General features: G+C 41.4%; 1 protein-coding gene and 1 pseudogene across 1 annotated transcript in view; one reads left to right on the forward strand and one right to left on the reverse strand.

Moving 5' to 3' along the window:
• Positions 1 to 27630, reverse strand: part of LOC126282474 (limbic system-associated membrane protein-like) — a gene marked incomplete at its 5' end in the record, with an annotated part of 867777 nt that overhangs the window by 831401 nt on the left and 8746 nt on the right. The window lies entirely within an intron of this gene.
• LOC126282696 (5S ribosomal RNA) lies at positions 2771 to 2888 on the forward strand (annotated as a pseudogene).

A 27630-nucleotide genomic window follows, 5' to 3' on the forward strand; every position in this document is an offset into this window, starting at 1 on the left:
TTTTTATGAAACAGATCTGATGATGATCATTAAAGATCGAAACCGGTAATCTGTTAAACAAAAAATATTGTGACCATAGGCTTAAATTAAAGAAACTTATTACATATACGGGTCACTATGTTTTTTCGCGACGATGCCGCAGCTTACGGAATTTCTATTTATCTGGTTTATTAGCAACAGGAAGATAAGAAAGCAGGCTACACCAATTTTCAAGAATAGTCGTAGGACATATGCACAGAATTATAGGCCTATAAAGCCACCCTTTATAGAATCATGCAACATATTTAATGCCCCAGGATTACAACATTTTTGGAGAAAAAACACCTCCACAATAGATATTAACATTGATTTTGGAAACATATAAATACGAAAGTTCGCTCTTTTTGTATATGAGATACAGATTGCAGCAGACAAATGCTCTGATGTTGACACTGTATGCCTCGATTTCTGATAAACATTTGACACTGTTCTATAGTGCCGTGACTGTTACACGACCGGTACAGTTTATATCATATACAAGGTGAACATCAATAAAACCGACAAGCTGCAGGGACGGACGACTGATTGGAAATGTAGGAAAAAAGACTCTATGAACATGTGTGTGGAAATTCACGATATGATTTGCATCGACAACAAATCAGCCCAGAACACAGTCCTGAGCTGTATCGCATCCACTTCACAACAGATGTTCAATGCGTCCTCCATGGCATGCAGTGGACCCGTTTTCAAGTAGCATCACGGAGTCGCACGGACTGGCCGCGCCGTTTGAGGCGTCATGTTACGGATTGCGCGGCCCCTCCGACCGGAGGTTGGAGTCCTCCCTCGGGCATGGGGGCGTGGGTGTTGTTCTTAGTTAGTTTAAGTAGTGTGTAAGCCTCGGGGCCGATGACCTAAGTAGTTTGGTCCCTTGGAATTCACACTTATTTGAACATTTCAGCATCACTGACTGCAGAACTGTTTCACACGTCCCGGACTCTCTCTGAATAGTATCATAGGCGTCGTTCTGTTGAAAAGTCTGCACATCAGGAACTGGTTCAGCATACACCTCGTTTTTCAGATGCCCCGGATGTAAAAATGCAGGGAGTGAAAATCCAGTAATTTAGCAGGTCTTGCTACTACGAGGTTGGTTCAAATGGCTCTGAGCACTATGGGACTTAACTTCTAAGGTCATCAGTCCCCTAGAACTTAGAAATACTTAAACCTAACTAACCTAAGGACATCACACACATCCATGCCGGCAGGATTCGAATCTGCGACCGTAGCGGTCGCGCGGTTTCAGACTGTATCGCCTAGAACCGCTCGATCATCCTGGCCGGCTACCACGAATCCTCCGAGTCCTATCCAACTTTGGAAGAAGATGCTGATCTGTCGGTGAACTGTAATGCAGACGTGGGGTGTTCCTCTATCATGATGAAACCGGAGAACCTGCCGTATGCCAGAGGCACTTTCTCAAACATCCTAGACAGGGTATTCCACAGGAAGTCCTGGTAAGTTCCTCCATCGAGGCCCTGTAGAGTAACAACGGGTCCAAGTATGTTATCGCCAAGAATACCTACTAACACACTGACGTTGAACTGATGCTTATTGTTGTGTTGGCTGAAGAGCCAACATCGTTTAACGAGGGGAGGCCGAAATGCACGCGTTTTAGCGCACGCAGGCTGGCGTGAAGAGGGAAGCACTATACTGACGCGAGGTCCTGAACATGAGAAGGAATTGGAATTCAGAAAGGGGACGTAATTAGTTTTATACTTAACTTGAATCAATTAATGGTGAACATCGCTCTAGACGGTACATGATTCACAATATTATCTCTTCAGAATACATTCAGTAACTCATTATGGGGCCTTGCTAAGTCGTAGCAAATAACGTAGCTGACGTTTTACTAAACTGTCGTCTCGGTAAATGAGAGCGTATGTACACAGTGTACCATCGCTAGCAAAGTCGGCTGTACTACTGGGGCGAGTGCTAGGGACTCTCTCTAGACTAGACCTGCCGTGTGGCGGCGCTCGGTCTGCAATCACTGATAGTGGCGACACGCGGGTCCGACGTATACTAACGGACCGAGGTCGATTTAAAGGCTACCACCTAGCAAGTGTAGTGTCTGGAGGTGACACCACACTTATGAGACGCCTCAACCACTCCTAGAAGGTAACCAGTAGCACAAAAACGACGATCATGCAGAATGATGGTGCCAGTTCTGCTGAAGTCTGCTTCTTCGGTGAAAGGACTGAAAACAAAAAAGGCAATAATCGTGATGGTCTGGTGCGAAAACCTTCGACAAAACCTTCCTATGAAGAGAAATCCGCTGCTGATTATCCTTGCACCCGTTGTAGGCGACAGGGATAGTAGCTGTTATCATGCAGGATACACATAATCCTACTTCTGCTTACATCAGGTTGGCAGACCATTTGCTCGGAGCTAGTATTAGGGTTCCTCTCACTATTCAGTAGAACCTGTTCCTTCAAATCTGATGTACTCACAGTCTGCCGCTTTCGTGCACTTTCGTCTCTCTGAATGGAACCGTCATCGCACAAAGGGCTCAAATTGTTGTGTGATGTGCCAGGTGTCTGTGAGGGCTTGGTACAGCCGTGCTGAATTCCGACTGTTTGCATCTGCCTGCTCAGCTTCTTCCCTACATTAATAGCCATCTACCGTGGCGCTGATGCGTTTCCTGACACATGTTCTTAGGACTTTTTTCCTCCATTTCCAATCATAAATTCATCCCTCAAGTTTTTCGGATTCATTAATGTTCACCCTGTATACAGGATGGGGCAACGGCCTTGCCGCAGTGGATACACCGGTTCCCCTCAGATCACCGAAGTTAAGCGCTGTCGGGAGTGGCTGGCACTTGGATGGGTGACCATCCGGGTCACCATGCGCTGTTGTCACTTTTCGGGGTGCACTCAGCGTGGTGATGCAAATTGAGGAGCTCCTTGACTGAATAGTAGCGGCTCCGGTCAAAGAAAACCATCATAACAACGGGGAGAGCGGTGTGCTGACCACACGCCCCTCCTATCCGTATCCTCAGCTCAGGATGACACGGCGGTCGGATGGTCCCGATGGGTCACTTGTGGCCTGAAGACGGAGTGCTATATGCTATATATTGTGTACAGGATGTACCGGGTACAAATGTTGATATTTTCTATTGGTGGCTGGGAACATGACGTCAGTATTATCGCCATTTACAGACTAATAATTATAGATAATAGGAGTAGTACATTTTTAGGTTGCTGAGCACATGCAGGGATATGTGACAGGAGGAAGCCATTAAAGCTTCTTTTCCCCTGGACGGCAGGTCAGGTGTGGAAATGCTGAGACATGGATGTAAAGCAGGCTGAGAGATACAGGCTACGTTGACAGGCATTGTCCAATTAGTAGTGCAGTTATGCCCGTGCGGGAAATATCTCGTAAATTTTGTGAGGCATTTGTGGGAAGAATCTTGGATGCAGAGAAATATATATATATATATATATATATATATATATATATATATATATATATATATATATATATATATATATGTAACAACGTACTGATGTGTGTACATATGAATGTAGCGCATGTAAAATTGTCTGCACCTATACTCGTTGCACCCAGTACATAAACTGTAATGTGAATAGCTCCCAAAGCTGAATAAGGCTGTTTGCAGATGATGCTGTTGTCCATGTAAGAGGACTCTAAGAAAATAAATGAAGACACGAGGAAGATCACGCGGAAACAGAAGAAGGAAGTCACTACTGTACGATCACACCACTGGTGACGGACCACTGAGAACACTAACTACCGTATCATAGCTGCGAGCAACCGTATGGAGCGTCCTAAAGTAGAATGGTCACGCAAATAGGAGGAAAAGATGGATGCCACGTTGAGAGTCGTGTGTGGAACTCTTTAAGGAAATGTAATTCATCCACGAAAGAAGCAGTTTCCAAATTATTTGCTAAACCTGTTCTCGACTTTTGCTGCTGTTCTGGTACCCTTGCCCAGTTGAATTGACAGCTCAGGTAGTGAAAGTCAAACGAAGAGCAACGCGTTTCGTAAAAGGATAATTTAGCCGGTGGAAGAGCATTATCTAGATGTTTAGTAATCTCCAGTAGCAGACGCTAAAAGAGGAGCATAGTTGATAGTGGAGACTTTTACTATTGAAATTCCGAGAGAGAATGTTAAAAATAAAAGTCGGACAACGTGTCACTTCCCACCAAATATTTGTAGTGAAATAATCAGAAAGATAAAATAGCATAAATTTTAGCTAGTACTGGCGGCTATTGCCGTCAGTTACTCACCCTCCCTTTTATTGAACTCTACTGTGCAAAATAGGTCTTCAAAGCGTAGTTTATGGCGGCTTTATTGTAAAGATATTTTCGGAATTCTGCTGCTCCTCAGGCGCAACAACCGCTGCTGGGGTCATGAGCAAGTTTTTTTTGCAAACGCCTTATTTATAAATATAAAAAAGGAATCCTATGTTCTTAGCAAGCCTACCAGCAATGTTAAGCACGCGAAGGAATATATAACTACGTTGTATCCGCCTGGTGGACGCTACATCCGCTCGACAAACAGGTCGTGTGGGCTGCCGCCCCACCAGGGGAACGTGGGGTGAACGGCTCTCATCAACACCAGGCTGGCCTGCCGTGTTTACCACGGAGTTACGCGTCGCTTCCACGGCGTCTTGGGGCGCCAACCTCACCGACAGGCAGTATGCCGGTCGCAGGAGAGACTGCTGTCGGCAGGGCACTGTTTTGCTACGCCAGATAAAGTGGTGTCACAGCGGCGGACGGTTATCGACCGCTCCGGCTATTTAGGCCTGCGCCGGAACGTGCAAAGTCACCACAGAGTGGCGTACACATAACAAGACTAAAATTAACCTAGCCGGAACAACAGCAGTATACTTAAGCACAAAGCGTCCATAGTCAAAATGGCTCTGAGCACTATGCGATTTAGCTTCTGAGGTCATCAGTCGCCTAGAACTTAGAACTAATTAAATCTAACTATTAAATTCAAAATTAACAGCCTCAGTTGCGGAGTTACCTAGATTTACCTAGGTTTCAATTGGGATAACCTAATCTTCTTCAGAATTACACTTACATTCCAGTACAACACTCGTGGCTGTCGCATCGCGGTCGGGAAGTGGGGCTGAGGCAGCTTCAGTTAAGTTTTTAAAATATGACGACAGTTGGCGTATTTATATTTTTAGTTTGACAATGTCCATTGTGGACAAACAGTAGTAAGTGTAATTCTGAAGAAGGTTGGGTTGTCCCAATTGAAACCTAGGTAAATCTAGGTAACTCCGCAACTGAGGCTGTTAATTTTGAATTTAATATTTATACAGTTGCTGACAGGGCCGCGAAATGCTGAAAGTATTTAAATCTAACTAACCTAAGGACATCAGACACATCCATGCCCGAGGCAGGATTCGAACCGGCGACCGTAGCGGTCGCTTGGTCCCAGACTTTAGCGTCTAGAACCGTACGGCCACTCCGGCCGGCCGTCCATAATCAGATAGGAACTTAACTCTCCAGGGCGAGGGGTACCATGGAACTCAACTGTCAAGTATGTGGGGGGTCACACTGAATCAGCACCTTTTTTCATAGACACGATTTAGTGTTCCCACAGCAAATACTCTCTACCACGCACCAATTAATGATTTTCGATCAAACCATCCACATTCATTCACTTTGGAAAAGTTATCTGATCTGATTTTGTCGTAATACATACGGCAACATCTCGCCGACGCTAAAGTATTTTCTTGTGCATTTATTCTTTGAAATAACAAAGACGCATATATGCATTCTCCATTGTTGTTACAGTGGTAACTAGGACAGCTTCTGGAGTATCTGTTGAGTGACTGACGTGTTTCTGAGAGATACATATTCTGCTTTTCTTCTCGCTAAAGCGAGCCAATTAACATTTGTGCCTCTAGCGGTTTGTTTTGAAGAGAAAGAGTTTGTAAAATGAAAATAATTAAGGCGTAGAATCACCAGAGATCTGGACATGTAATGGGGATGGATTTAATACACGATTTCCACCATAAATAAGGTTTGTGACTTTTTTATTCTGGAGTGAATGAACGAATGAGTTTTTTCCTGAAGCATTTGTTGATCACGTTGGCCCTGTAATTAGTGGGGAAGTTTCAGCTGTGTCGAAGAGAGCTTGCAATCACTGAGTCTGTGTCAAATAGTCCAAAAAGGCTTCGTACACATCTGGATTTCGCAATCTTTCGTAAAAGGAAAAAATTGTACAAACGATTGATTCTCCCGACTGACTCGAGAGTTTAACAGTAATAATAAAGTTCTCTTACAGAAAGCCAGCGGCTGATTATAAAGACGAAGGACTGCACATAAGATTCTACTTGGCTGATTCTTTTTATCACTGGATCATGTAATGAAATCTCATATTAAAAACTATACATAGATAAAGGAGAGAAAAAGCGAATGAAAATAGAGATAATACCAAGAATCCTCCCTTAGTCTAATTTTTCGCCTGTCTTGTCACGGATCAGCCAAGAACTGGGACGGACTTACTTTACTGTATAGGCTTATGTGTGAAGGTGAAGGGATCTTAAAGACAACAGTTACACGTCTATACAGACAAGGCATTACACAGAGATAGCGGCTAGCTGCATTGATAATGTATTCTTAGATTAAAGAGACGGCAACTTAATATCCCAACATTAAAATGTTAAAACGTGCAAGACCCAAGAGCTTCTGGTATGGTGAAGGAATTGATACACGTGCATTCAGACACTCCATAAGAGTTCAATATGGAACCTATTGTAGAAACTCAAGTCCACAAAAGTTCGTGAGAAATTAGTTCAAGTCAGGCATGACATATGTCACTTCTTAGGAGTAGCTACCATCAGAGCAGAACACTGGTATCGGTACAGAGACTCCAGGGCAATAGTTGAATAAGAAATTAGAAATGAGGGACTACAAATATAGAAAGAAGACCTCGTAGGAGAGCCTTACAAACCTGTGGTCTTACATGTCCTCCACTGGTGCACTAAATAAAACGTTAAAAATTAGACCTTACCCAGTCACCGAGAAGTGGAGATCGCTGAAGAAGCGATCGTGTTTTAAAAAGGAGTGTGAAGTTATTCACGCCTTGCACCTCAACTGGACAGTACCAGCAGTTTCGTCCGGCTGCATCAGCGGTTCACACCACGCGCAACAAGTAAGCTGTGCGGTTCCTGCATTTTCCGCTCAGCGCTCCACGCCGGAAGACATGGCTCAGCAACGTTCCAGGTCTCCACCCCAGTGCCTACCACGACTGAAAGGTTCGCCGTGCAGACATATGACATATGACGTCACATGAGAGACATTTCTGTTGTACCTGGTTGTGTGAACATTCGTCCAAGGACATTACAATTGAATTTAGGTTTGTTAACAAGGCTGTTTTCTTGAACGTGTCTTCGATCACTCCTCGGTACGAGAACAAGTCAAAAAATATGTTGTACTGAGGGATATTGTTCTTTGTAGGTTGTTAACTATAAATGTTTTCAACGAACCCTAGTTATGTGGGGAGCACTCGAGACAGACAGTATTTTACAGGGCCACTTGCGCTGTATCAAGCAGGGCAAGTAACTCGAATTTGCTCCGGAAATCCTCCTAAACTGCTGTACATGCGCCGCCTGCGTGATTATCATAAACTATTCTTCTCTATGTACGAACTATTAGTCTAGGACTAATATGAATGGGTCATTTTCTCTTGTAAATTTAACGTAGTTCAATTTTCTAATGGGAGACGTTTTTGTTAGAGACCTGGGTTTCGGGTTGTACAAGAAAAACCTTCAAAGATAGTCTTCAAACGTACCCCTATCCCCGCAGGACACACCGGCCATCTTTTAGGATTTTTAGTTCTTTTTCATGACTGTAAAAAAATTTGCATCTACGTGAATTATTTGTCATATTCAACCTTCTTTGGTCTTCATTGACTGGGCTAAAATCGCCACCGGCCTAGTCGTAAGCTATAATATTATGAAATTAACGAATGTGTAAATTTTACTTAACTACTCTGTCAAATTTAACAGGACAAATTAAACACATACACCTTTGCATCCCGCAGGACGTCTGACTACAAAACTACTGTGCTTGTAAGGATTATGTTTGGATGGAATTGTGATTATAATTAGTTTTAGTGTAATTTTTACTGGCACAATGAAATAGCCGACTATGCTGGTGGCGTAATAGCCTAATCAATAGACACCAAAAGAAGTCAAATATGGGATATAACTCGCGTTGTCGCAAGTTTTTTTTTTGTCATGGAAGGAGGGAGTGCCTCGAACAACACGATAAAAATCGTGAGGGATACGGAGTTATGTGGAAGTACTTGTTTATTAGAAAGTCATTTTCGTGGGTTTTTCTTGAATAATTTGAAAACAGCCGCCTCTAGAGAAGAGGTTTTAAAGTACAAAATTAAATTACATAGAATTTTGTAAGAAAATAAATCCTATTAGTTTTTCCTCCAGATCTGATAGTTTAGGTGTAGATATCGAGAGTAAATGAAATTATCGTGATGTTTTCTCTATTCAATTTCAGTTACCTTCCCGATTTGATGGACCACAAGTGTCTAGCAGAAAATTGTTGGTATAGAGATCTACATCACTGGGGTGTGACATAAACACTTTACGCAATATATGCAGCATCGGCATCATTACTTCTAGCTATAATCACCAGGCAGGTACGGTACCGAACGGCTGAGTTCGGTCAAACGGCCCTTTGTAGCTTCGACACGCCCTAACGACCTTGGGAGCCTGAAGCTGAGCAGTCCGTGTCTGTGAAAGAGGCGATGATGAAAAACTCAGTCGCAGAAATACGCACACAAAGAGAGAAAGAGAGAGAGATCAAGACTGAAATAAACGAGAAGGGGGAGACGGAAAGTGACGGAAGCCCATTTGGATGCCGAAGTTGTTCCCTCGCGGCCATCAAAGAGAAATATTGAAAAGACCGGGTGGGCCGTGGCCGGCGAGCTGGACTGAAAGGTCTTCACAAAAGTAATGGCCGCACGGTGTGTGGCCCACTGTCCGCTGTGATGGAACCGACGGCCTTGGGGGGTCGACAGACCAGCTCGCACACTGCCCAGTGGATGGTGGTGCGTTTGTGCTCGGAGCCTAAATCATTAGACGTTTCTTGCAGATTGACGCAACTGCGTCCCTCAAACACGCGAAGATTAGTACAAGTGGTGAGAGCCGATTGTGAATTTCAACAGCGCTGATATCCAGCTTACATCCTAGTCCAATCATACCTCGTCTTACAAGGTATCCGATGAGAACGAAGTCGCGGAAGATCGGTGATGTTTACGGCATTAACGTCCTACATATTCTCTATCACTCAACCATAATAGTGGCTGATAATGGCAACGGTTCTAGGCGCTTCAGTGTGGAACCGTACGACCGTTACGGTCGCAGGTTCGAATCGTGCCTCAGGCATGGATGTGTGTGTTGTCCTTACGTTATTTAGGATTAAGTAGTTCTACGTTCTAGGGCACTCATGACCTCAGATGTTATGTCCCATAGTGCTCAGAGCCATTTGAACCATTTTTTTCTAGGGGACTCAAGACCTCAGATGTTAAGTCCTATAGTGCTCAGAGCCATTTGAACCTTTTTTAAATAATGGCAACAGAGGGAAGGGACTGGAGGTATCCAATGATGAGCACAGGACTTGAGGCTAAGCAGTGATGTTAAGTCGACGAGTACCCCACAAAAGTTCTACGTTCCTGGTGACGTTGATACAAAACAGAGCAATGGCAACGATAAGCAAAGTAAACGCTGCATTACATCAACATCAACATTTGCCGAAGGTGACATTTCGTGGGAAAGGGAGCCAAGGAATTTATCAGAATGAGAAAGGAGTGGCAGATGAAGTATTAGCGTTTGTGCTAAATGTGTCAGTGGAATTTGTGGTGTCGCATACGATCGTCTGAGCGGATAACGTGCATGAGGAGTGTAATTATGACGATACGTGCTTAACAAGTGAAAATGATATTCAAACAGGTATTAAGACATGGAGTTCATCATCCTTGATGGAACCACAAATCCCATATACACTAAAACATAGAAAAGGACTACATAATTACACACGTGTAAGATCATCTGCACCATAGAAAAAACAAACACTTATGAACAGATTTCTAATAGGTCCCCTGCAATATGGCCGTCTAGTGCATAGGGCATATCCAAGGTGGGATTAGGCGCACTTGTTACAAAAACTGGTGTTTGTGCGTTTCAAGGACGGTTGATACTTTTTACAGAATGTGTATGGTAGTGACCTATTACGTCATGTACATCAAATTGCGCGCCACGTAGGTAACAGTGGTTTCAAGGGGAAGAGTGGATAGCTGCGTAACTTCAGCCAATGAAACCGGAATGGAAGACTTAACGAAATTTCAAACAAAGCGTCAAGTAGCCGATGCTCAGCAAACTGCAGAATCGACCCTGAAATTTCTGGATGAGACAAAGGATCCCTTCGTTCAGTAAGGAATACGTTTTCAACTCCGAACAATCGGGATTTGAAGAAGACATTCATCTGACAGCAATCCTTGAAATTAGAGATACCAACACAGTTGTACCAAGATCAAATGGTATCAGTGTCTTAACGCATCCGTATACAATTATGCGGACTGTTAATCTCGATTGTAAATGGGGAGTAACTTACTGTGTAATGAGAAATTGGAGGGTCTCTCCCTCACGATTCTTTCTCGTGTGTGTGATCTTGCAAGGGCAGTAGGGAATCTTTACGTCATAGCAAGCTATACTGGGAACATGGACATAAGGAAACTAAATTTGTGGTGTGAGCAGTGATTTTGGACAATAACTGGTCAAAATAACTTGCTTTTGCTTGATTCCTCGTATGCGCACAAAAATCATACTCCCTTAGAGGAAACTATCCATACTGAAAAGTGTATGACATTGCACCTGGAACCACTGGACCAATTCAGCCTCTGGATATTTGTTTTTTTCCATCCCTTTAAAGCATATTATCGTACTACCTGCAGCTACGCCTTAAAGGACAGCCAGATTCTCACCGACGGACTGTTTCACATTCGGTTCCATGCCATCAGTTCTCACTCTCCTACTACACCAATATGATTCTATATGCATTCCTTAAGAGTGGATACCTAGTTAAGTGTCCTGCATTAGTTTATAACTCCCAATGAGTTCGCCTTCGATCCTTATAGTGCAAATCTTTGTGATCACTGTGGTGGGTTATTTTTAAATCGCTGTTTATGATTCAAGTTATGGGTTTGTTTCGAACATTTCTTGCAAGTCGAGACGTCCAGTTTTTGAGGTATAATACATACATTCCATGAAACCTTGATCTCTGTACCTCCCGCAGACTCATTTTCAGCACCCTCCTGATGTAAATTAGCAGCTAATATTTTTATTATGACAATCGTTAATGCAACACTTTCAAGAAAGCCTCACTATAGACATCGCATTCATAGATTTTCTGGTCACTCACTGTTCCAGGTCTATATCCACGTAATACAGTTCAGAAGCCGCCTTGGAGTATGTAGCGGTATTTCTGAAACCAGTGTCTTCCATTACTGTTCCATTTGCGAAAGCAGGAGGACTGTTGGTAAACCTCCGAATGGTTTGTAATTTCTCTGATATTCCCGAAGTGGTCATTTCGCTTACATTCTGTGGAGAATAACGCTCCGGAACCACCTATACGATCGCGTACGAAAACGCACCGCTCATACGAAATGAAAAAAAAAAAAAAAAAAAAAAAAAGACTACATGCGAGTAGGATCGCTATCTGAGAGTTACGTACAAACTTAATTCTGTTTGCAGACAGTTTATCCATTCCGGGAATTCAGTACGTTGACGAATTTAGCGTGTTATCGAAATTAATACTGACAACATACCGTTGCTAGGGATCCCAAGATTTACGAGAATGTTTTAATATCGAGTCTGAAGCCGGATAGCAAGTGAAAATTTTTTTCGTGTTATATAACTACAAATTACAATTTTTCCTTTAATTCTACTGTGAAACCATGCTTCTTGGCGTAATACATGATTATACGCTACGGGCAATTAAAATCGCTACGCCAAGAAGAAATGCAGATGATAAATGGGTATTCATTGGAGAAATATATTATACTACAACTGACATGTGATTAAATTTTCACGCAATTTAGGTGAATAGATCCTGAGATATCAGTACCCGGAACAACCACCTCTGGCCGTAATAACGGCATTGATACGACTGGGCATTGAGTCAAACAGAGCTTGAATGGCGTGTACAGGTACAGTTGCCCATGCAGCTTCAACACGATACCACAGTTCATCAAGAATAGTGACTGGCGTATTGTAACGAGGCAGTAGCTCGGTCACCATTGACCTGACGTTTTCAATTGGTGAGTGATCTCGAGAATGTGCTGGCCAGAGGAGCAGTCGAACATTTTCTGCATTCAGAAAGGCCCGTACAGGACCTGCAACATGCGGTCGTGCAGTATCCTGCTGAAATGTAGGGTTTCGCTGGAATCGAATGAAGGGTAGAGCCACGGGTCGTAACACATCTGAAATGTAATGTCCACTATTCAAGCTCCCGTCAATGCGAACAAGAGGTGACTAAGACGTGTAACCAATGGCACCCCATACCCTCACGCCGGGTGATACGCCAGTATGGAGTGACGAATACACGCTTCCAATGTACGTTTATCGCGATGTCGCCAAACACGAATGCGACCATCATGATGCTGTAAACAGAACCTGGATTCGTACAAAAAATGACGTTTTGCCCTTCGTGCACCCAGGTTCGTCGTTGAGTACACCATCGCAGGCGCTCCTCTCTGTGATGCAGCGTCAAGGGTAACCACAGCCACGGTCTCCGAGCTGATAGTCCGTGCTGCTGCAAACGTCGTCGGTCTGTTCGTTCAGATGGTTGTTGTCTTAAAAACGTCCCCGTCTGTTGTCTCAGGGGTCGAGACGTGACTGCACGATCCGTTACAGCCATGCGGATAAGATACCTTGCATCTCGACTGCTAGTGATACGAGGCCGTTGGGATCCAGCACGGCGTTCCGTATTGCCCTCCTTAACCCACTGATTCCATATTCTGCTAACAGTCGTTGGATCTCGAGCAACGCGAACAGCAATGTCGCGATACGATAAACCACAATCGCGATAGGCTACAATCCGACCTTTGTCAAAGTCGGAAACGTGGTGGTACGCATCTCTCCTCTTTGCACGAGGAATCATAAAACCGTTTCACCAGGCAACGTCGGTTAACTGCTGTTTCTGTATGAGAAATCGGTTGTCCACTTCGCTCATGTCAGGACGTTGCACGTGTCGCCACCGGCGCCAAGCTTGTGTGAATACTCTGAAAAGCTAATCAATAGCATATCACAGCATCTTTTTCCTGTCTGTTAAAGTTTGTGTCTGTAGCACGACATCTTCGTGGTATAGCAGTTTTAATGGCCAGTAGTGTATGACAACGCAAAGTACCATAACTGTCTTGATGAGAGATTTGTTCGAGTATGAAAGTATGTTTCATAAATATCTGTATGTTTTGGATGGGTTGACTTACAAGCTTACCATTTTTGCACCACCAAGGAATCATGGACCTTAGTATGTGACATAAATGTGAATTTGTTAGGGCGATTGGTTCCGGGGAAAAAGGATTTTAACTGTCTGACTGGCAGACAGGTAGGCCGACGGACGGATGAGAAAGCAATACTATAAGGGTCCCGTTGTTACAGATAGTGGCCTGGAAGCCTAAAAGTTCTCAGCAGTATAGATGAGGATACGATTCTATGGAACACGGTTCTGCGATGAAGGGACATGTAAGTGAGATATTTCCAACGACATAGAGATATATTTAATATGGCGCTGCATGAAATAGTGAAGGTACGATGGATCTAGAGCATGACCAGCAGATGATGGAGGAGTTTAAATACAATAATTGGGTGGAGGTGAAATGATTGCCATAACTTAGGCAAAGACGATGATCAAATAGTTCAAATGCTGATGCCTTAAAATATAAAATGGAGGTGTATGATCATGCAATAAGGTGAATAAAATGTATGAAAGTGTCATGAAATGTTCTGTATGTTAAACAGGTGGTGGTACATGCGTATGACTTAGATCACTTTGACGTCGGGACTTATCACAGATAATTTGAGGAATAGCCCCATACCTCTAGAAGAGTTACGCGTTTCCTGTGCTTTCCTAGTTCAATTTTTTTTCTAACTTTGTAGATTTATAGAAGTTTATGCTCATTGTTATCCCAGGAAACCGAGCAACAAACACCAAAGATAGATTTCACATGATATCACTTTGCTGGAATTGCCAGTCTCGATCATATTGATACTGCTGATGAGCTATCTAAATTGTTCGCAGAGACCTCAACAATTCTCCAGATATTCAATGAATTGTAATTTGTTTTTGAGACAGCACAGCTACTCAGTTGGTGGCGTTCAGGAAAGACGGCGCTACGATCAATGGAAATTGAGACTGTTCCACTACAAGAGAACTACAGCGTTAAGTTGAAAATCGTAGGTGTGCACTGTTTTCTCTCATTATTGTCACTCTTTACGACAACGCCAGTTACTACACTGCTGCTGGTGGTGGATTGCTGGAACAATTTGGAGAACTTTACTCCTAGCGAGTTTCAGTATTTCACGATGCTGAAAAGCTTCCTGGACTGGAAACGTTTTGCAAATGGTAATGTGTAGAAGAATACAGTGAGCAGTTGGCTTAATGGACTGTGGGACGCTGACTATAACAGTAGATTTTCAAGGTTGTGGACAGGTACTGCAACGCCAACCATTCATGCCGTTTATAATTTTCAGTGAATTATCGATAATGTTTTTTCTGTGTGTTACATATATTCTGTCACCATTTAAGTGTGCTTTTGATTCTGAACCTAATATGAAGCACTGCTGTACATGTAAAGTAATCTGAGAAAATACTGTTACTGGTCCGTGTATGTGATCGATATGATTGTAGCGATAGGATTGGAAAACATGGAATGAATTCCGTCGTAAGCGGAGGTCGTTTCAGTCTTGTATGGATATCTTTGTAAGTCCATATCTCTGTGACTTTTTCTTCTATCTCATTGAGATTTTGCACACTTGTGTATAGGGACCTAGTATGCAACACATAATTTTAATAGAATTTTTAATAAAATTTTAATGCTGTGAGAGGGTTTTGAATGTTTTGTTACGTTATTACTTTAAAGTATACTTTCTCATTATTTCCGGGCAAATTTCTTCTATGGTAAAGCAATCTACACTAATAAAAGTATATAAAAATTGAGTAATTTTTCGGTTACTTATTTGTAATAGTTTCTCTGATTTTAGGATTAGAACCTTATTATGGAAAAAATTCCCATATTTTAGCAGCCATAAAACTATTTATAATGTCTGGATTAAAATTTTGTTCTACTTAAATATTTCTTCCATGTGAAAGAAAAGACGTGCTAAATATCATCGAAATCATTAAAAATAGTTTCTGATATATATATGTACCTGAAAGAAGAAAACCTTAAGTCGAAGAAAAGTTGTTTTAAACCTCGGTTGAAAACTTTATAATTTTTGTAATCATACCTGCCCACATCCATATTCCACTTCTTCCTCATCATTGCCTGCAGTTCGCTTAGTTCCTACGCCTGGCAATTTTTTCTATATGCTATACTGAAGTCGCCTCCTTCGCGGTTCTTTGCTCATCGATGATCCGCAGTATCTACTCATCGAAGACTCCAATTGTAAAGCTGAGCTTGCTGAATGTTGTGTTGTCCGAACAAGACTCAGCCAGGGGGAAAAGACCACACGCGCAAAGATGGGAGCTAGTGGCCGGTACCATAAAGGCTCGCCTCTAGCGCGAGTTCCGCCAGCGCCACGGGCGGCGCTAAAGATGAAGATATCGACTTCACCTCGTCCAATTGGGGGCCGAATTCAATCAGCCAACGACCGGAAGACAACGGACAGAAGCCTACTCGGAAGACAGAGGAGCAGCTTTCTCCCACTTGGTGGTAGGTAATCGTCCAGGGCTGACTTAGACAGGGTACATCGTTTAGTGAACTCCTATAAATGAAAAGAGAGTTATAAATTAAGTTTGTTATGTACTGTGAAGTTTGCCTACGATTATTTGCCCTTAGCCATTGAGGGCCTTTTTCTGTTACATTAAATGCAGTGGTGAAGACTTCATTATTCAACAAATCACAAAGGTATGTAAATCGTTTTTAACTCATTTGTGTGACTTTGTTACTAACTTGTTGGAGTGTTGCAGAACCTTCGTTCTCCTATCCTGTTACCTGACTGTGGGGCACAGCTGTGTAACTGTGGCAGACATTGTCTTGGCGGTGTTTCATGGACTCACGGGCTACCATAACAACAGTGGCAACTCGGCCTCCACAGCAGTAGTGGTGAGGTCTTTACAAAAATGGCGACGAGCGTTTACAAAACTGAGGACATGAAGTCTTTCTAAATTACCTTCATTAAACTCTACTGCAGCTTTTAAAGCAGAAATCTTCCCTATTAAATTGGAAACAAACATAGTCTTTGTACATCTCTTCCAAAAAAGAGCATTGAAACTTCCATTTTAATTCTGCGTTTTGACATCCTGACATTTCTCTAGCAGTTCTGGTGAAGCCAGTGCTTGAAATGTCTTCTTAATGGCCACTGCAACCTCGTGAGGAAGGTTATGTTTATGGCTGTAATGTTCTCCACATTACTTGCTTTTCGGAAATTTGCATCATTCATTATAACTGAGTCCATGTTGAGATGTCGACAAGTAATGAAACCAAATGGCGGATACTGCCTTGTTCATACTATCCAAATCTGTGAAGTTATTTCTAACTGCAGCACCATAATAGACTTGCAGGCTGTCAATATAGTGAAGAAATTTAAACGCTCGGGAGAATCAGGAATCTTTGGAGATTCCACAGACTGATGACTTCCAGATTCCGAGTTAGCTGCTTCAACCTTTCATATTTCCTTTTACCTGTAGCAGTTTCTTGTGCTTTTCTATGGCGTTTTACATAAAAATATCACAGCCATCTAAACCTATATTTGTCATGTTCACAGGCAAAATTAAGCAAGAAAATTTTTCCTCCAAGTGATACCTTGAAAAGTGGGCATGGCGCATTAAACTGCTTCCTGTTTTATTTTTTTAAAACCACTTGTAGTTCGAACTTCAAAGGAAAAATTTGGGATAATAATCTCAATTTCATTTGCTTTCAAACAACCTAATAAAAAATTGAGACTTTTTCATAATTTCTGCTACCGCCTCCTCTTAAGGAGCAAAACCGCACCAATGGACAAGGTTGGAAAAACGTTTAGTGCGAGCCAACTGGGTGCAAATTGTCAGACACTTGTTAGTCATCATAGCGAACACAACGCGCATGTAACACGGGAGTAAATTCTATAGAAATTCGCTGGATAATTAATGCGTCATAGTAAAGTACATAATTACACGTAGAAATTGGTTCAATAGCTTCCTCTTGAACTAACAGGAATTTTTGCTTTCAGTTATTCTAATTTCCTTACTCATTACAAGGCATGTCTGAGAGGGACTGGCCACCGGAATTTTACCTGCGTACAACACTTAATCACAGATTTGTTTTCCCAAAGAGGAACGACCTGCCTCCCACATTGTTGTACTCACAGATTATGGTATATCTAGAAAAAGAGTAATTAACCTTCGAGTCCGATTGGCTACGTTAATCGTCGGTAACACATTCATGATCAAAATTTTCGCAAAATAAGAGCTTGCACGGGTACCCGGATAACTTTGTAAAAGATAAGGAATGTTATAGTGTGACAAGCACGTTAATGCTTCCACGGCCATTTGCTGACATGTTTTATGATGGTTGTCGTGTCAGGATATTTGGTCGACAACTGTTCAGTGGTTTTTGTCATGGTTCATCGGCACTAGTGGACAACGTTTCCAAAGATTCGCCATCATTTGCTGGTGATTCATTTTTCGATGAAAAAAACATTTTTCTGGAGTGTTATGAAACTGTGCAATTGAAACCTTTCTAGAATACCTTCGCATTTCTATACCAGTCCACAAAGGAAGGAGGGGGGAGGAACACATGACTTCTGTGTGTTTCTACAATTTGATGTTATATCTAAGAACTGTCTACAACCTGCCAGAGAGGCCATTACGTGGCGTCTCAAGAACAGGTTGTCGATCTTCTCTTACAGTCATTTATTGTTTTCATTTGGTAGAGGCACTTTTTGCAGTTTCGCTTTGGTGTACGTGTATGTAACGTCAGTGTGGTTATTTGATATCTGTGTTAAGTTATCTGCTATAGACTGGGCGATTCAGCTGCTTCTACCTGTATGGTTTATTCAAACTGCTATGCCTTCAAAAACCACAGGCAAAATTTTCATACACTCTCACTCACTATGCGCAAAAGATGGAAAAGATGAACATTACACACTTGTAGGAATTTTAATGTAATTAAATTTTGTTGTGGGATGTGTTTCAAGGTCACGTCTACACATTTCTCTTGAATAACTCGAAAAACGCGAGGGAAAATGTAATCCGGTACATAATTTTGCTACATTACATTTATTACATAGAGGCTCTGTTCATATCTTTTTTTTTTTGTATCAGACTGACAGTTTGCGCATAGCAAGCGAGAGTGTATGACGATTTGACAAATGGTTTACTAATCCGTTATGGGTTGAACAAACTCCATAGGTAGGGGCAGATGTCTCACCCTCTGTATATCGTTCGGTATGCATGTTCAACGACATGTTACTACGGAATTAGCTAGATTGTTTCTCCTTGTAGGCAGCAGTGTGTATGAAAAGTACATGTCTGTCTACGTCTGCGTAAGTCGTGTTTTCCTAGTTCCTAACAACCCCAAGTGGTGAAACAGTTTCAGAAAGTCTCTTTGCCATTCTATTACTCTCTTTGTCATGCATAGCTAAGAGACACCGGAAACCGTAAGATATATATGATTAATCGTTCAGAGCTGAGCAAAATTCAGTGACCACATACGAATAATTGTTGAAAAAGGAGCTGCCAGGGAGGGATTAGTGAACGAAGCTTGATCGTTTGAATTTAGCCCACTAAACTACTTGTCTACAAAATACTCCTCCAGCTGAGTTTTTACATCTACATCTACATGATTACTCTGCAATTCACATTTAAGTGCTTAGCAGAGGGTTCATCGAACCGCAATCATACTATCTCTGTACCTTTCAACTCCCGAACAGCGCGCGGGAAAAACGAACACCTAAACCTTTTTGTTCGAGCTCTGATTTCTCTTATTTTGTTTTGATAAACATTCCTACCTATGTAGGTTGGGCTCAACAAAATATTTTCGCATTCGGAAGAGAAAGTTGGTGACTGAAATTTCGTAGATAGATCTCACCGCGACGAAAAACGTCTTTGTTTTATTGACTTCCATCCCAGCTCGAGTATCATATCTGCCACAATCTCTCCCCTATTAAGTGATAATATAAAACGAGCTGCCCCTTTTTGCACCCTTTCGATGTCCTCCGTCAATCCCACCTGGTAAGGATCCCACACCACGCAGCAATATTCTACCAGAGGACGAACGAGTGTAGTGTAAGCTTGTAGACTTGTTGCATCTTCTAAGTGTCCTGCCAATGAAACGCAACCTTTGGCTCGCCTTCCTCACAATATTATCTATTTGGCCTTTCCAACTGAAGTTATTCGTAATTTTAACACCCAGGTATTTAGTTGAATTGACAGCCTTGAGAATTGTACTATTTATCGAGTAATCGAATTCCAACGGATTTCTTTTGGAACTCATGTGGATGACCACACACTTTTAGATTAATATATTAACAGGATTGATAAATATGTTCGAAGGAAGAACGGAGCTTTCCTTCACGTGTTCACTTAGTGGAAGCGGCACCATTACAGAAGTGGCGTCCTCCATCACAGGCCTTGTCATTAATGTAGCATCTTGCCACATTTGCAATGGCTTCTCTCACGCTTACATTACCCTGTGATGTTGCTATATTAACCACTTAAACATATTACCTAGATAAACGTAATCGAAAAACTTCATTCCATTACATTAATTACTTCTTGGTATTGAGATTTTTTTCCATCATTGTATTTAATTCTCTGACATAAATATCACGAAAGGATAATCAATAAAGTAAGATAAATTAAGTCGTTCTTAGGCTTTCAGAGTTCAGAAGATTATGATGATGTAGCAGTTGTGTTGAATCAGGAGTTACGATTTTACTCTCTGCTGTTAATGACAAATTCATAGGTTATTTCGATAACACTTCGTGTCTTCCATTGAAGAGCAGATCGAGGCAATGTAGATCATGCAACACACAAAACTACGACCTGTGAATCAGTAACATATCAAAAAACTGCTGTTAAATATGTGTCCTTCCTTTAAAGAATTTCATTGATTCTAAGCTTTGAATAATTATAACTTATTGATTGTCAATAAGATTTAATTAAGTATTGCTTCGTAATCTCTTTATATCTGCAAAGTTCTCCCTTTCCACTTACCATGATTTCCCAAGTTTAATTCCATACCGAGTCCAGTGCGACTACTATTAGCACATGCAACAATAATAAAACCAGAAATAGTTGGAAAAAAACTGCAAAGAATGTATACACGAATGACTCCACTAATTCTTAAAGCCATTTGGGACGTAGAAATAACTCCGATTATGAACAGATTAATATATTATCTGATACTAAAATACTGAACTATCTTGGAGATTTCATATTTGTTGTTCATTTTTCGATGTTTTCTTTACGAAATTAGATGAAATAAAATAAATTACACCCAATTCATAGTAGAAGGAAAATTTCTCTGTTTGCTATGAGAACATCAACACTGCGTTAAGATTTCTACGGCCCCCTTACGCAGTTATCAGATCGCCTAAGGTCTTTAGTGGAAAAAGAGTACAACGAACATTGCGCACTTGATAGTTTGTGAGAACCACTGTTAAACGGAGGAAAATAAACAGATAGTTGCTAAGTATGGAAGGCAAATGAGCATACAGGCGAAACGATGGCGCCTGCGGAAGTGTTCCTCTTTTTTGAGAAACACATTTTATTATCTATCCCTGTCAGCTATTGACGTAAATTGTAACATTACTGAATTGAGGGAATAACTATCGCCTCTAGTGTATAAGGAATAGAAACGTTTCCACCACTATCAGTAAAATGGTGACAGTTTTTAATTCTTCTGTGGTGCAGTAATGTAGCTAGCGCCGCCACATTTTATTTTGTGGATCTGCCACTTTTCTTAATGATGGGTAGTAAATTACAACGTGTCAATCAAAATTTTTCTACCTGCGGTGTCCAGAAGTGTCACGATGACAGACATGAAATGCAGCAGAAATGACTTAATAAATAAGATGTTGAATAACTTGAACCCTTAGCTGAAAGAAAACGGGTCATCATTTAATTGCCTTGTAAAACGAAGCAAAAAATTTCTTTATGTTGTCTCTCGTCAAGGTGATAAAATATTAAATAAGAAGACCATTAAAATAATCCTTTGCTCTCAGAAGAAAAAAAAAATATTAGAGATATCAGAGTCATGATTTTGTACATAAAACGAGGATTGTTATCTGTACAAAAAGGTTTATCTCATCTGCTATCAACTGAATACTAAAGTATCCTCTACTGTGGTAAGTGACGTGTACTTTCATACATGGTGTTTCTCCATACTGACTTGGTACCAGGCTTGTAAAATAAGGAAAACCTATCGTTGTATGACAGAATGGAAAACAGGGGAATAGTGCTAGAGCTGCCAGCTTTCACTGTACCACACTGTGATATCCGGTGCTGTGTAGTTATGGGAAATAGCTGTATTAGCTGAAAAAGAAATAAACGAAAGCCCCACTGTTATGGTCCACACAGGCCTCTCGGGACCTCTCGAATGACGTGTCAAACTCACCCAATGTCAGAAATCAGAAAGAGATTTTCACTCTGCAGCGGAGTGTGCACTGATATAAAACCTCCAGGCAGATTAATATTGTCTGCCGGATCGAGACTCGAACTCGGGACCTTTGCCTTTCACGGGCAAGTGCTCTACCATCTGAGCTACCCAAGCACGATTCACGCCCCGTCCTCACAGCTTTACCTCAGCCAGTACCTCGTTTACTACTTTCCAAACTTCACAGAAGCTCTCCTGCTCAGATGGCAGAGCACTTGCCAGAGAAAGGCAATGGTCCTGATTTCGTGTCTCGGTCCGGCACCCAGTTTTAATCTGCCAGGATGCTTCACCCAATGCCTTCATTTGGATGATGTATGAAGGGATGGGAGGTCAGCACACCGTTCTCCCTCCGTTGTCAGCACTTTGCAAACCTGGGAGCTGCAGCTTCTCGCTCAAGTAGTTCCTCAAGTGGTATCATGACACTGAGAGGATCCTGTTCGAAACCTCCCACCAAAGGAACATCCGATCCATTACTATAAGCTGAAACTGGGTCCTCAACGTGGCAGTCAGGCTGGCTGACCTCTTAGCTACGCAGACGTGCAACACACCAAACTGATGATACGATTCACGAAGTGCAAAGTGATGCCGCGCACGCTCTTCAAAGACACTCACTTTTATGTGCCACTTGATAGCGCAAGTCTATTCTGCGTCATTGTGCACCTTCGCTGGAAAATGATCGACAGACAAATTACTAAAATGACGTTCGTGACTCTAAATGGCAGAGTTTCTGAATTGGAGTCGTCACTATACAAGTTAGTATGATTAAGTCATTGATTATATTTGCAGCAGTAGCAGAAGGAATGCCACGGACCGAAACAGGCGTCATAAGTTGCGACTTTGGAAATACTTTGATACGTTCTGGTTCAAAAATTGGTTCAAATGGCTCTGAGCTCTATGAGACTTAACTTCGGAGGTCATCAGTCCCCTAGAACTTAGAACTACTTAAACCTAACCAACCTAAGGACATCAAACACATCTATGTCCGAAGCAGGATTCGAACCTGCGACCGCATACGTTCTGGTCTACTATGGCTAACAGTAGCAGCAGTGTTGTTGTAGTGAGTGAAATGTGGTGTATTTGTTAACGCAAGTACCAATTTAGTGGCCGATATTTATAGTGGCCTAGTAAATACAATTGCAGATGAAAATTAGAGTCAAGAACCTACTGTTTCGGCACAATATTTGTTTGTGAGTGATCGGATGGCTAATGACGTGCAAGAGAATAATAATCCAATACTTTGACTTCTGCTGAAGGGTGAGGACAGAGATATCGCAGTTAATAGAATAATAGAGAGTTCTACTAATCAGCTGCGAATCAAGTTATAAGAAGTACAAGATCTTACAGGGCACCTACGTAGAATTACTACATAAGGACGTTAGTACAAGAATGTTACATAGCCATAGCTTGAACAGTTTATAAATTTTTTAATGCAAAACCAAGAGTACATCTGTTGCAAGAAAGGTATACGTTTATTTTCGTCAAGTTTCTTTCATGAAGTAGTTCAAAGTTGGGTGGCGGCGTATAGTGAGTGAAGCTGACAAAATTTGCTCACCATGGACGACACATGAGTGCCGGGTGTGAACGTGAGAAATTCACGTTGCCAGTCAGTATGCGATCTTTGACTAGTCTGAAAATACATCCTTGGGCATCGTCGTGTAATGGTCCAGAAAAAGAAAGAAAACTAATTCATATTTTCTTCCAGAGATACTGATATCAAAATACCTACTACGGTGATAGTATTAGGCTGAAGTTGTGGTCATTATCTTCGGCACTCAGAAATTTCATGCTCGAACGTTTGATGATATCGACAAATTATCACGACTTGGTTGCAATTTGGAGAAGAGAAAGAAGAAAGAGGAGAGAGGAATTAAATTAGAAGTAGCTGAGAAAGACTGATAACCTATAAAACAAAGGTGAATAGTGTTTAAAGTGGAAACTAAATGATCACGAAAACAGTAACGCTTTTTAATGTATTGCATTGTGTTATCTTCCGTCTATCATAAATTAGTTTTTTCTTTTACGTGAGAATTTTGAACTGCAGATCTGAACCACGGAACATTTGGTCTCAGCATGTTTACAGTTAATGACATTTCTAACCAGCTAACGTTCCGTATGACATTACCATTTACATGCAGTGCAAACCACTTTATCTCAGAGACTTCAGAGGAAGAGTGAATTTACATGTGTTCACTTCAGTGCACTGCAAAGTGTGACGTGAGAATAACAGGCTACTGTGGCCTCTACAGAACCTGCTTTTTTTTTTAGCTTGAAGCCTCTGCTAGTCAATCTTGCTCGCTTAAGTGCACCGTTCTCTCAAGGAAGATATTTTTGCGAAGCTCCGACATCACAAGTACGTCAGAGCCTTTGTGGCAACTGATGCCGTCACCTTCCATCGAGCTTCTCAACGCTATACAGAGGGTGTGAGTTCGTCGCAAATCACCCTACGTTTGTCACGTTGCACATTACCTTCCGAAGGCGCAATAAAGTCGTCACACAAGCCAGCGTTCATACTCCAAACCCCATTGTCTTTTTTTAATTTACCCGCTGAAAGATGATATCACCACCCTTCTAAATCCATTTCGAAGAAGCATGAGCACATTTTAAGATTAGCTTATATGTAACGTATAAACTGCTCCGATGACGTCACGTAAAGCAGAGTAATTTAAAGTGTTTCGCAGTGCAGTCAGACCATAAAATTGGTATCAGAAATGAAGTCAAACTTTAAAACTTGTTACTGGATAACATTCCAGAAGCAGATATATGAGAAAAATTTTTAGAACTCTGTGCCATCACAGAGTATGACTTTCCTTTCTTTTCTCTTTTACGGTTATCTCTGTGATGTTATGTATTTGCTTATATTGTACAACATCCTAAGCTTAAAAGTTACTACGTTATATGCATATATCTCTTCGCTTACAGCGGGCCGGGGTGGCCGAGGGGCTCTAGGCGCTTCAGTTTTGAACCGCGAGACAGCTACGGTCGCAGGTTCGAATCCTGCCTCGGGAATGGGTGTGTGTGATGTTCTAAGGTTAGTTAGGTTTAAGTAGTTGTAAGATCTAAGGGACTGATAGCCTCAGACGTTAAGTCCCATAGTGCTCATTGCCATTTGAACCGTTTGAACCTTAACTTAAAGAAATTATTTCATATTTGTTTGACTTGTATTCATTTACTTTCCAATGAGTTTTCAGTGTAAAATACAGCAGACAATCTTAATTTCATATCTTTTGCCAAGTTTTATTATATACATTGAAGAAGGAGGTACACTGGTGAGCACATGTCTTCAGTTTCTATTTAAATACAACTTTTTACATTAACATCCTCTTGCGAATAGGTTACTGGGTACTTAGTTGTTAATTTCAAATTTTTTGGTAAGATACATAATTAAAATTGAAAGCATAGGCATGTAGGCTTTCACTTGCCCACAATGCCAAATTTAGAACATTTTACTTACAGAAATGACGGCAAATGCACGTCGGTCCTAAGGTTTCTAGGACTGACTTTATTCCAGGTATATAAACAATGTCAGTGCATCTTGAACTAACCACCATAACAATAAATGTTCTCTTGATTAGTCAGCTGTGTGGAGCCTGTGCGAGCACAGTACGTCAATTTGTTATGATGCAAATCGCAAAGGAGCAATTGCTCTAAATCAAATGTTCAATACATTCTCCAAAATGTGTTAAAGAAGAGAAAAGAGGGTGCAAAGTTTGTCCCCTATACCCTGACTCCCGACAAAAAACATAAAAGCATGGACATCTGCCGTGACTTGACTGAAATAAAAAACGGGCAGACAGCAGTTTCCTGGAAAAGAATCATGACAGGTGACGAAACTTGGCCTTATCGATAGGAAACTCGCACAAAGAAAAAAAGTGTAGATATTCACATACAGGGTCAGTGCTTTGACGACACGAGCGAGAGTGAAGCCAATGTAACATGCAAGTGGAACAAAAGGCAAAAGAAGATTTTTCTGACAGTATCACATTGCTGTATGAACGTTTGTGCGTTGCATTCAAGTGAGAAAGGACTGTGTAAGAATACCTGAAGCATAAAAACCACGATGTTTTTAAAGTTTTTACCAATCTGGTCTCGAAACATTTGGCACTGAAGGATGATCGTTTATTATGTGGTAGTCAAAGGTAATCATTATTATTTTCAATAAACGGTAAATAAAACTAATCAGTTACCTAAAAATTGATTTCTTATATTATAACAGTACTTAGGTTGTACAAGATATTTGATAACTAACACCCTATTTTTAAACATTTACAATTTCTTCAGTTATGAACCAAATTTCTTAGAATTACTTTTGTTTTGGAAACAGCGCTCTTTGAAGTTGTATTTAACGTCGTTTTTTTCTTTTGTTTCACTTGGAAAATACCGTCTGTGTTGACTGTGGAAGAACGACACAAACTACCAGCTCGTTAAGAGGTCTGGGGAACTGTGATACGGGTACAAAAGTATTGCAGGCCCGAACGAGGTATCCAACAAACACATGATGCAAAAACCGTTAAAAACTGCCGTTTGAAATTACTAACAACACGAACCATCGACGATGCAAGAAGGCAATTAATACCTTCAACTTCGGGGACACCAGAGAATGTTGACAGAGTTCATGAAATGTTCATGTGGAGACCTAAGAAATCAGTACGTCAACGATCCCATGAAAGTGGTCCTCCACGTTAGGTAGTTGCAACATTTCTTACGAAGCTTTTACTCCATGGAAAGTCACACTAATTGAAGTAATCGTTTTCGGATAACTGTGACGGAAAAATAGAGTTTGGTGGAATTTTCTTGTGTTGCACTGATGATTAGCCTGAACATATGTTAACATCCTGTGGACCGATTAAGCAGTTTTCCCCACTGGAGGATTCATAAACAGCCTAATTGAAGTTATTGGGCAGTCGAAAACCCAGATGAATATGGTGAAAAACGAGAGGGGCGACCTAAGGTGGCAGTATGGTGTGTTATCACGTCATCCGAAGTTGGTGGTAGCTTTCTGTTTCTGTGGAACATAATGAGTGGCGAAAGATATATGGAAAGGCTGCAAGATCGTGTAGGGCCAATGATTTCACAACGAACCAACCCACAGCTTCACTACATGCAGGACAGAGCACCTGCAGATTTTGCAAGTGACGTCCGCGAAGAGCTGCCTGATTGTTTCCCATGTCACTGGACTGGCAGACATGGTGTATGTGAATGGCCTGTCCACAGGCCTGATTTAACGCCTTTCGATTTATTTTATCTGAGGATGGGCTAAGGAGGAGGTTTACATGAGAAAATGACAGAACTTCGAAGAGCTGGAAGCTAAATCGCTCATGGCATTTCAGGATTGCAAGAACTTTAAAGCTCGTCAGCGCCATCAAAGTGAATGACTACGACATTGTTAGGCGTGTTTTCCAATGTTTTAATATGAATGAAGTATGTTAAAGTGCCTCATCTTTCATTCAAGGAGAAACATTCTGGCAGAAGCAGAAGACCGGGACAGACGCAGCAACAGCGAAGTAACCGCTTTTGTGTCGTTTACAAGTTCCTAACCACGAGCGAATTTTATTGTATCATCTGTAATAGTTTAGTTTCTTGAGTTCCTGCGCCCAAATTTAATCTCTAGTAGCCACAGTTGTCACGTTTTCGTTTGCGTCGGAAGGTAAACCTATTTTGTGACATATTACAAGTTCCTTATCAGGGGCAAATTATTTAGTTTCACCTGAGTGCTTCGGTAGTTAGGTTTTCGAATACCACGTA

Source organism: Schistocerca gregaria, chromosome 7, assembly GCF_023897955.1.
Source record: "Schistocerca gregaria isolate iqSchGreg1 chromosome 7, iqSchGreg1.2, whole genome shotgun sequence".
NCBI lineage: Eukaryota > Metazoa > Arthropoda > Insecta > Orthoptera > Acrididae > Schistocerca > Schistocerca gregaria.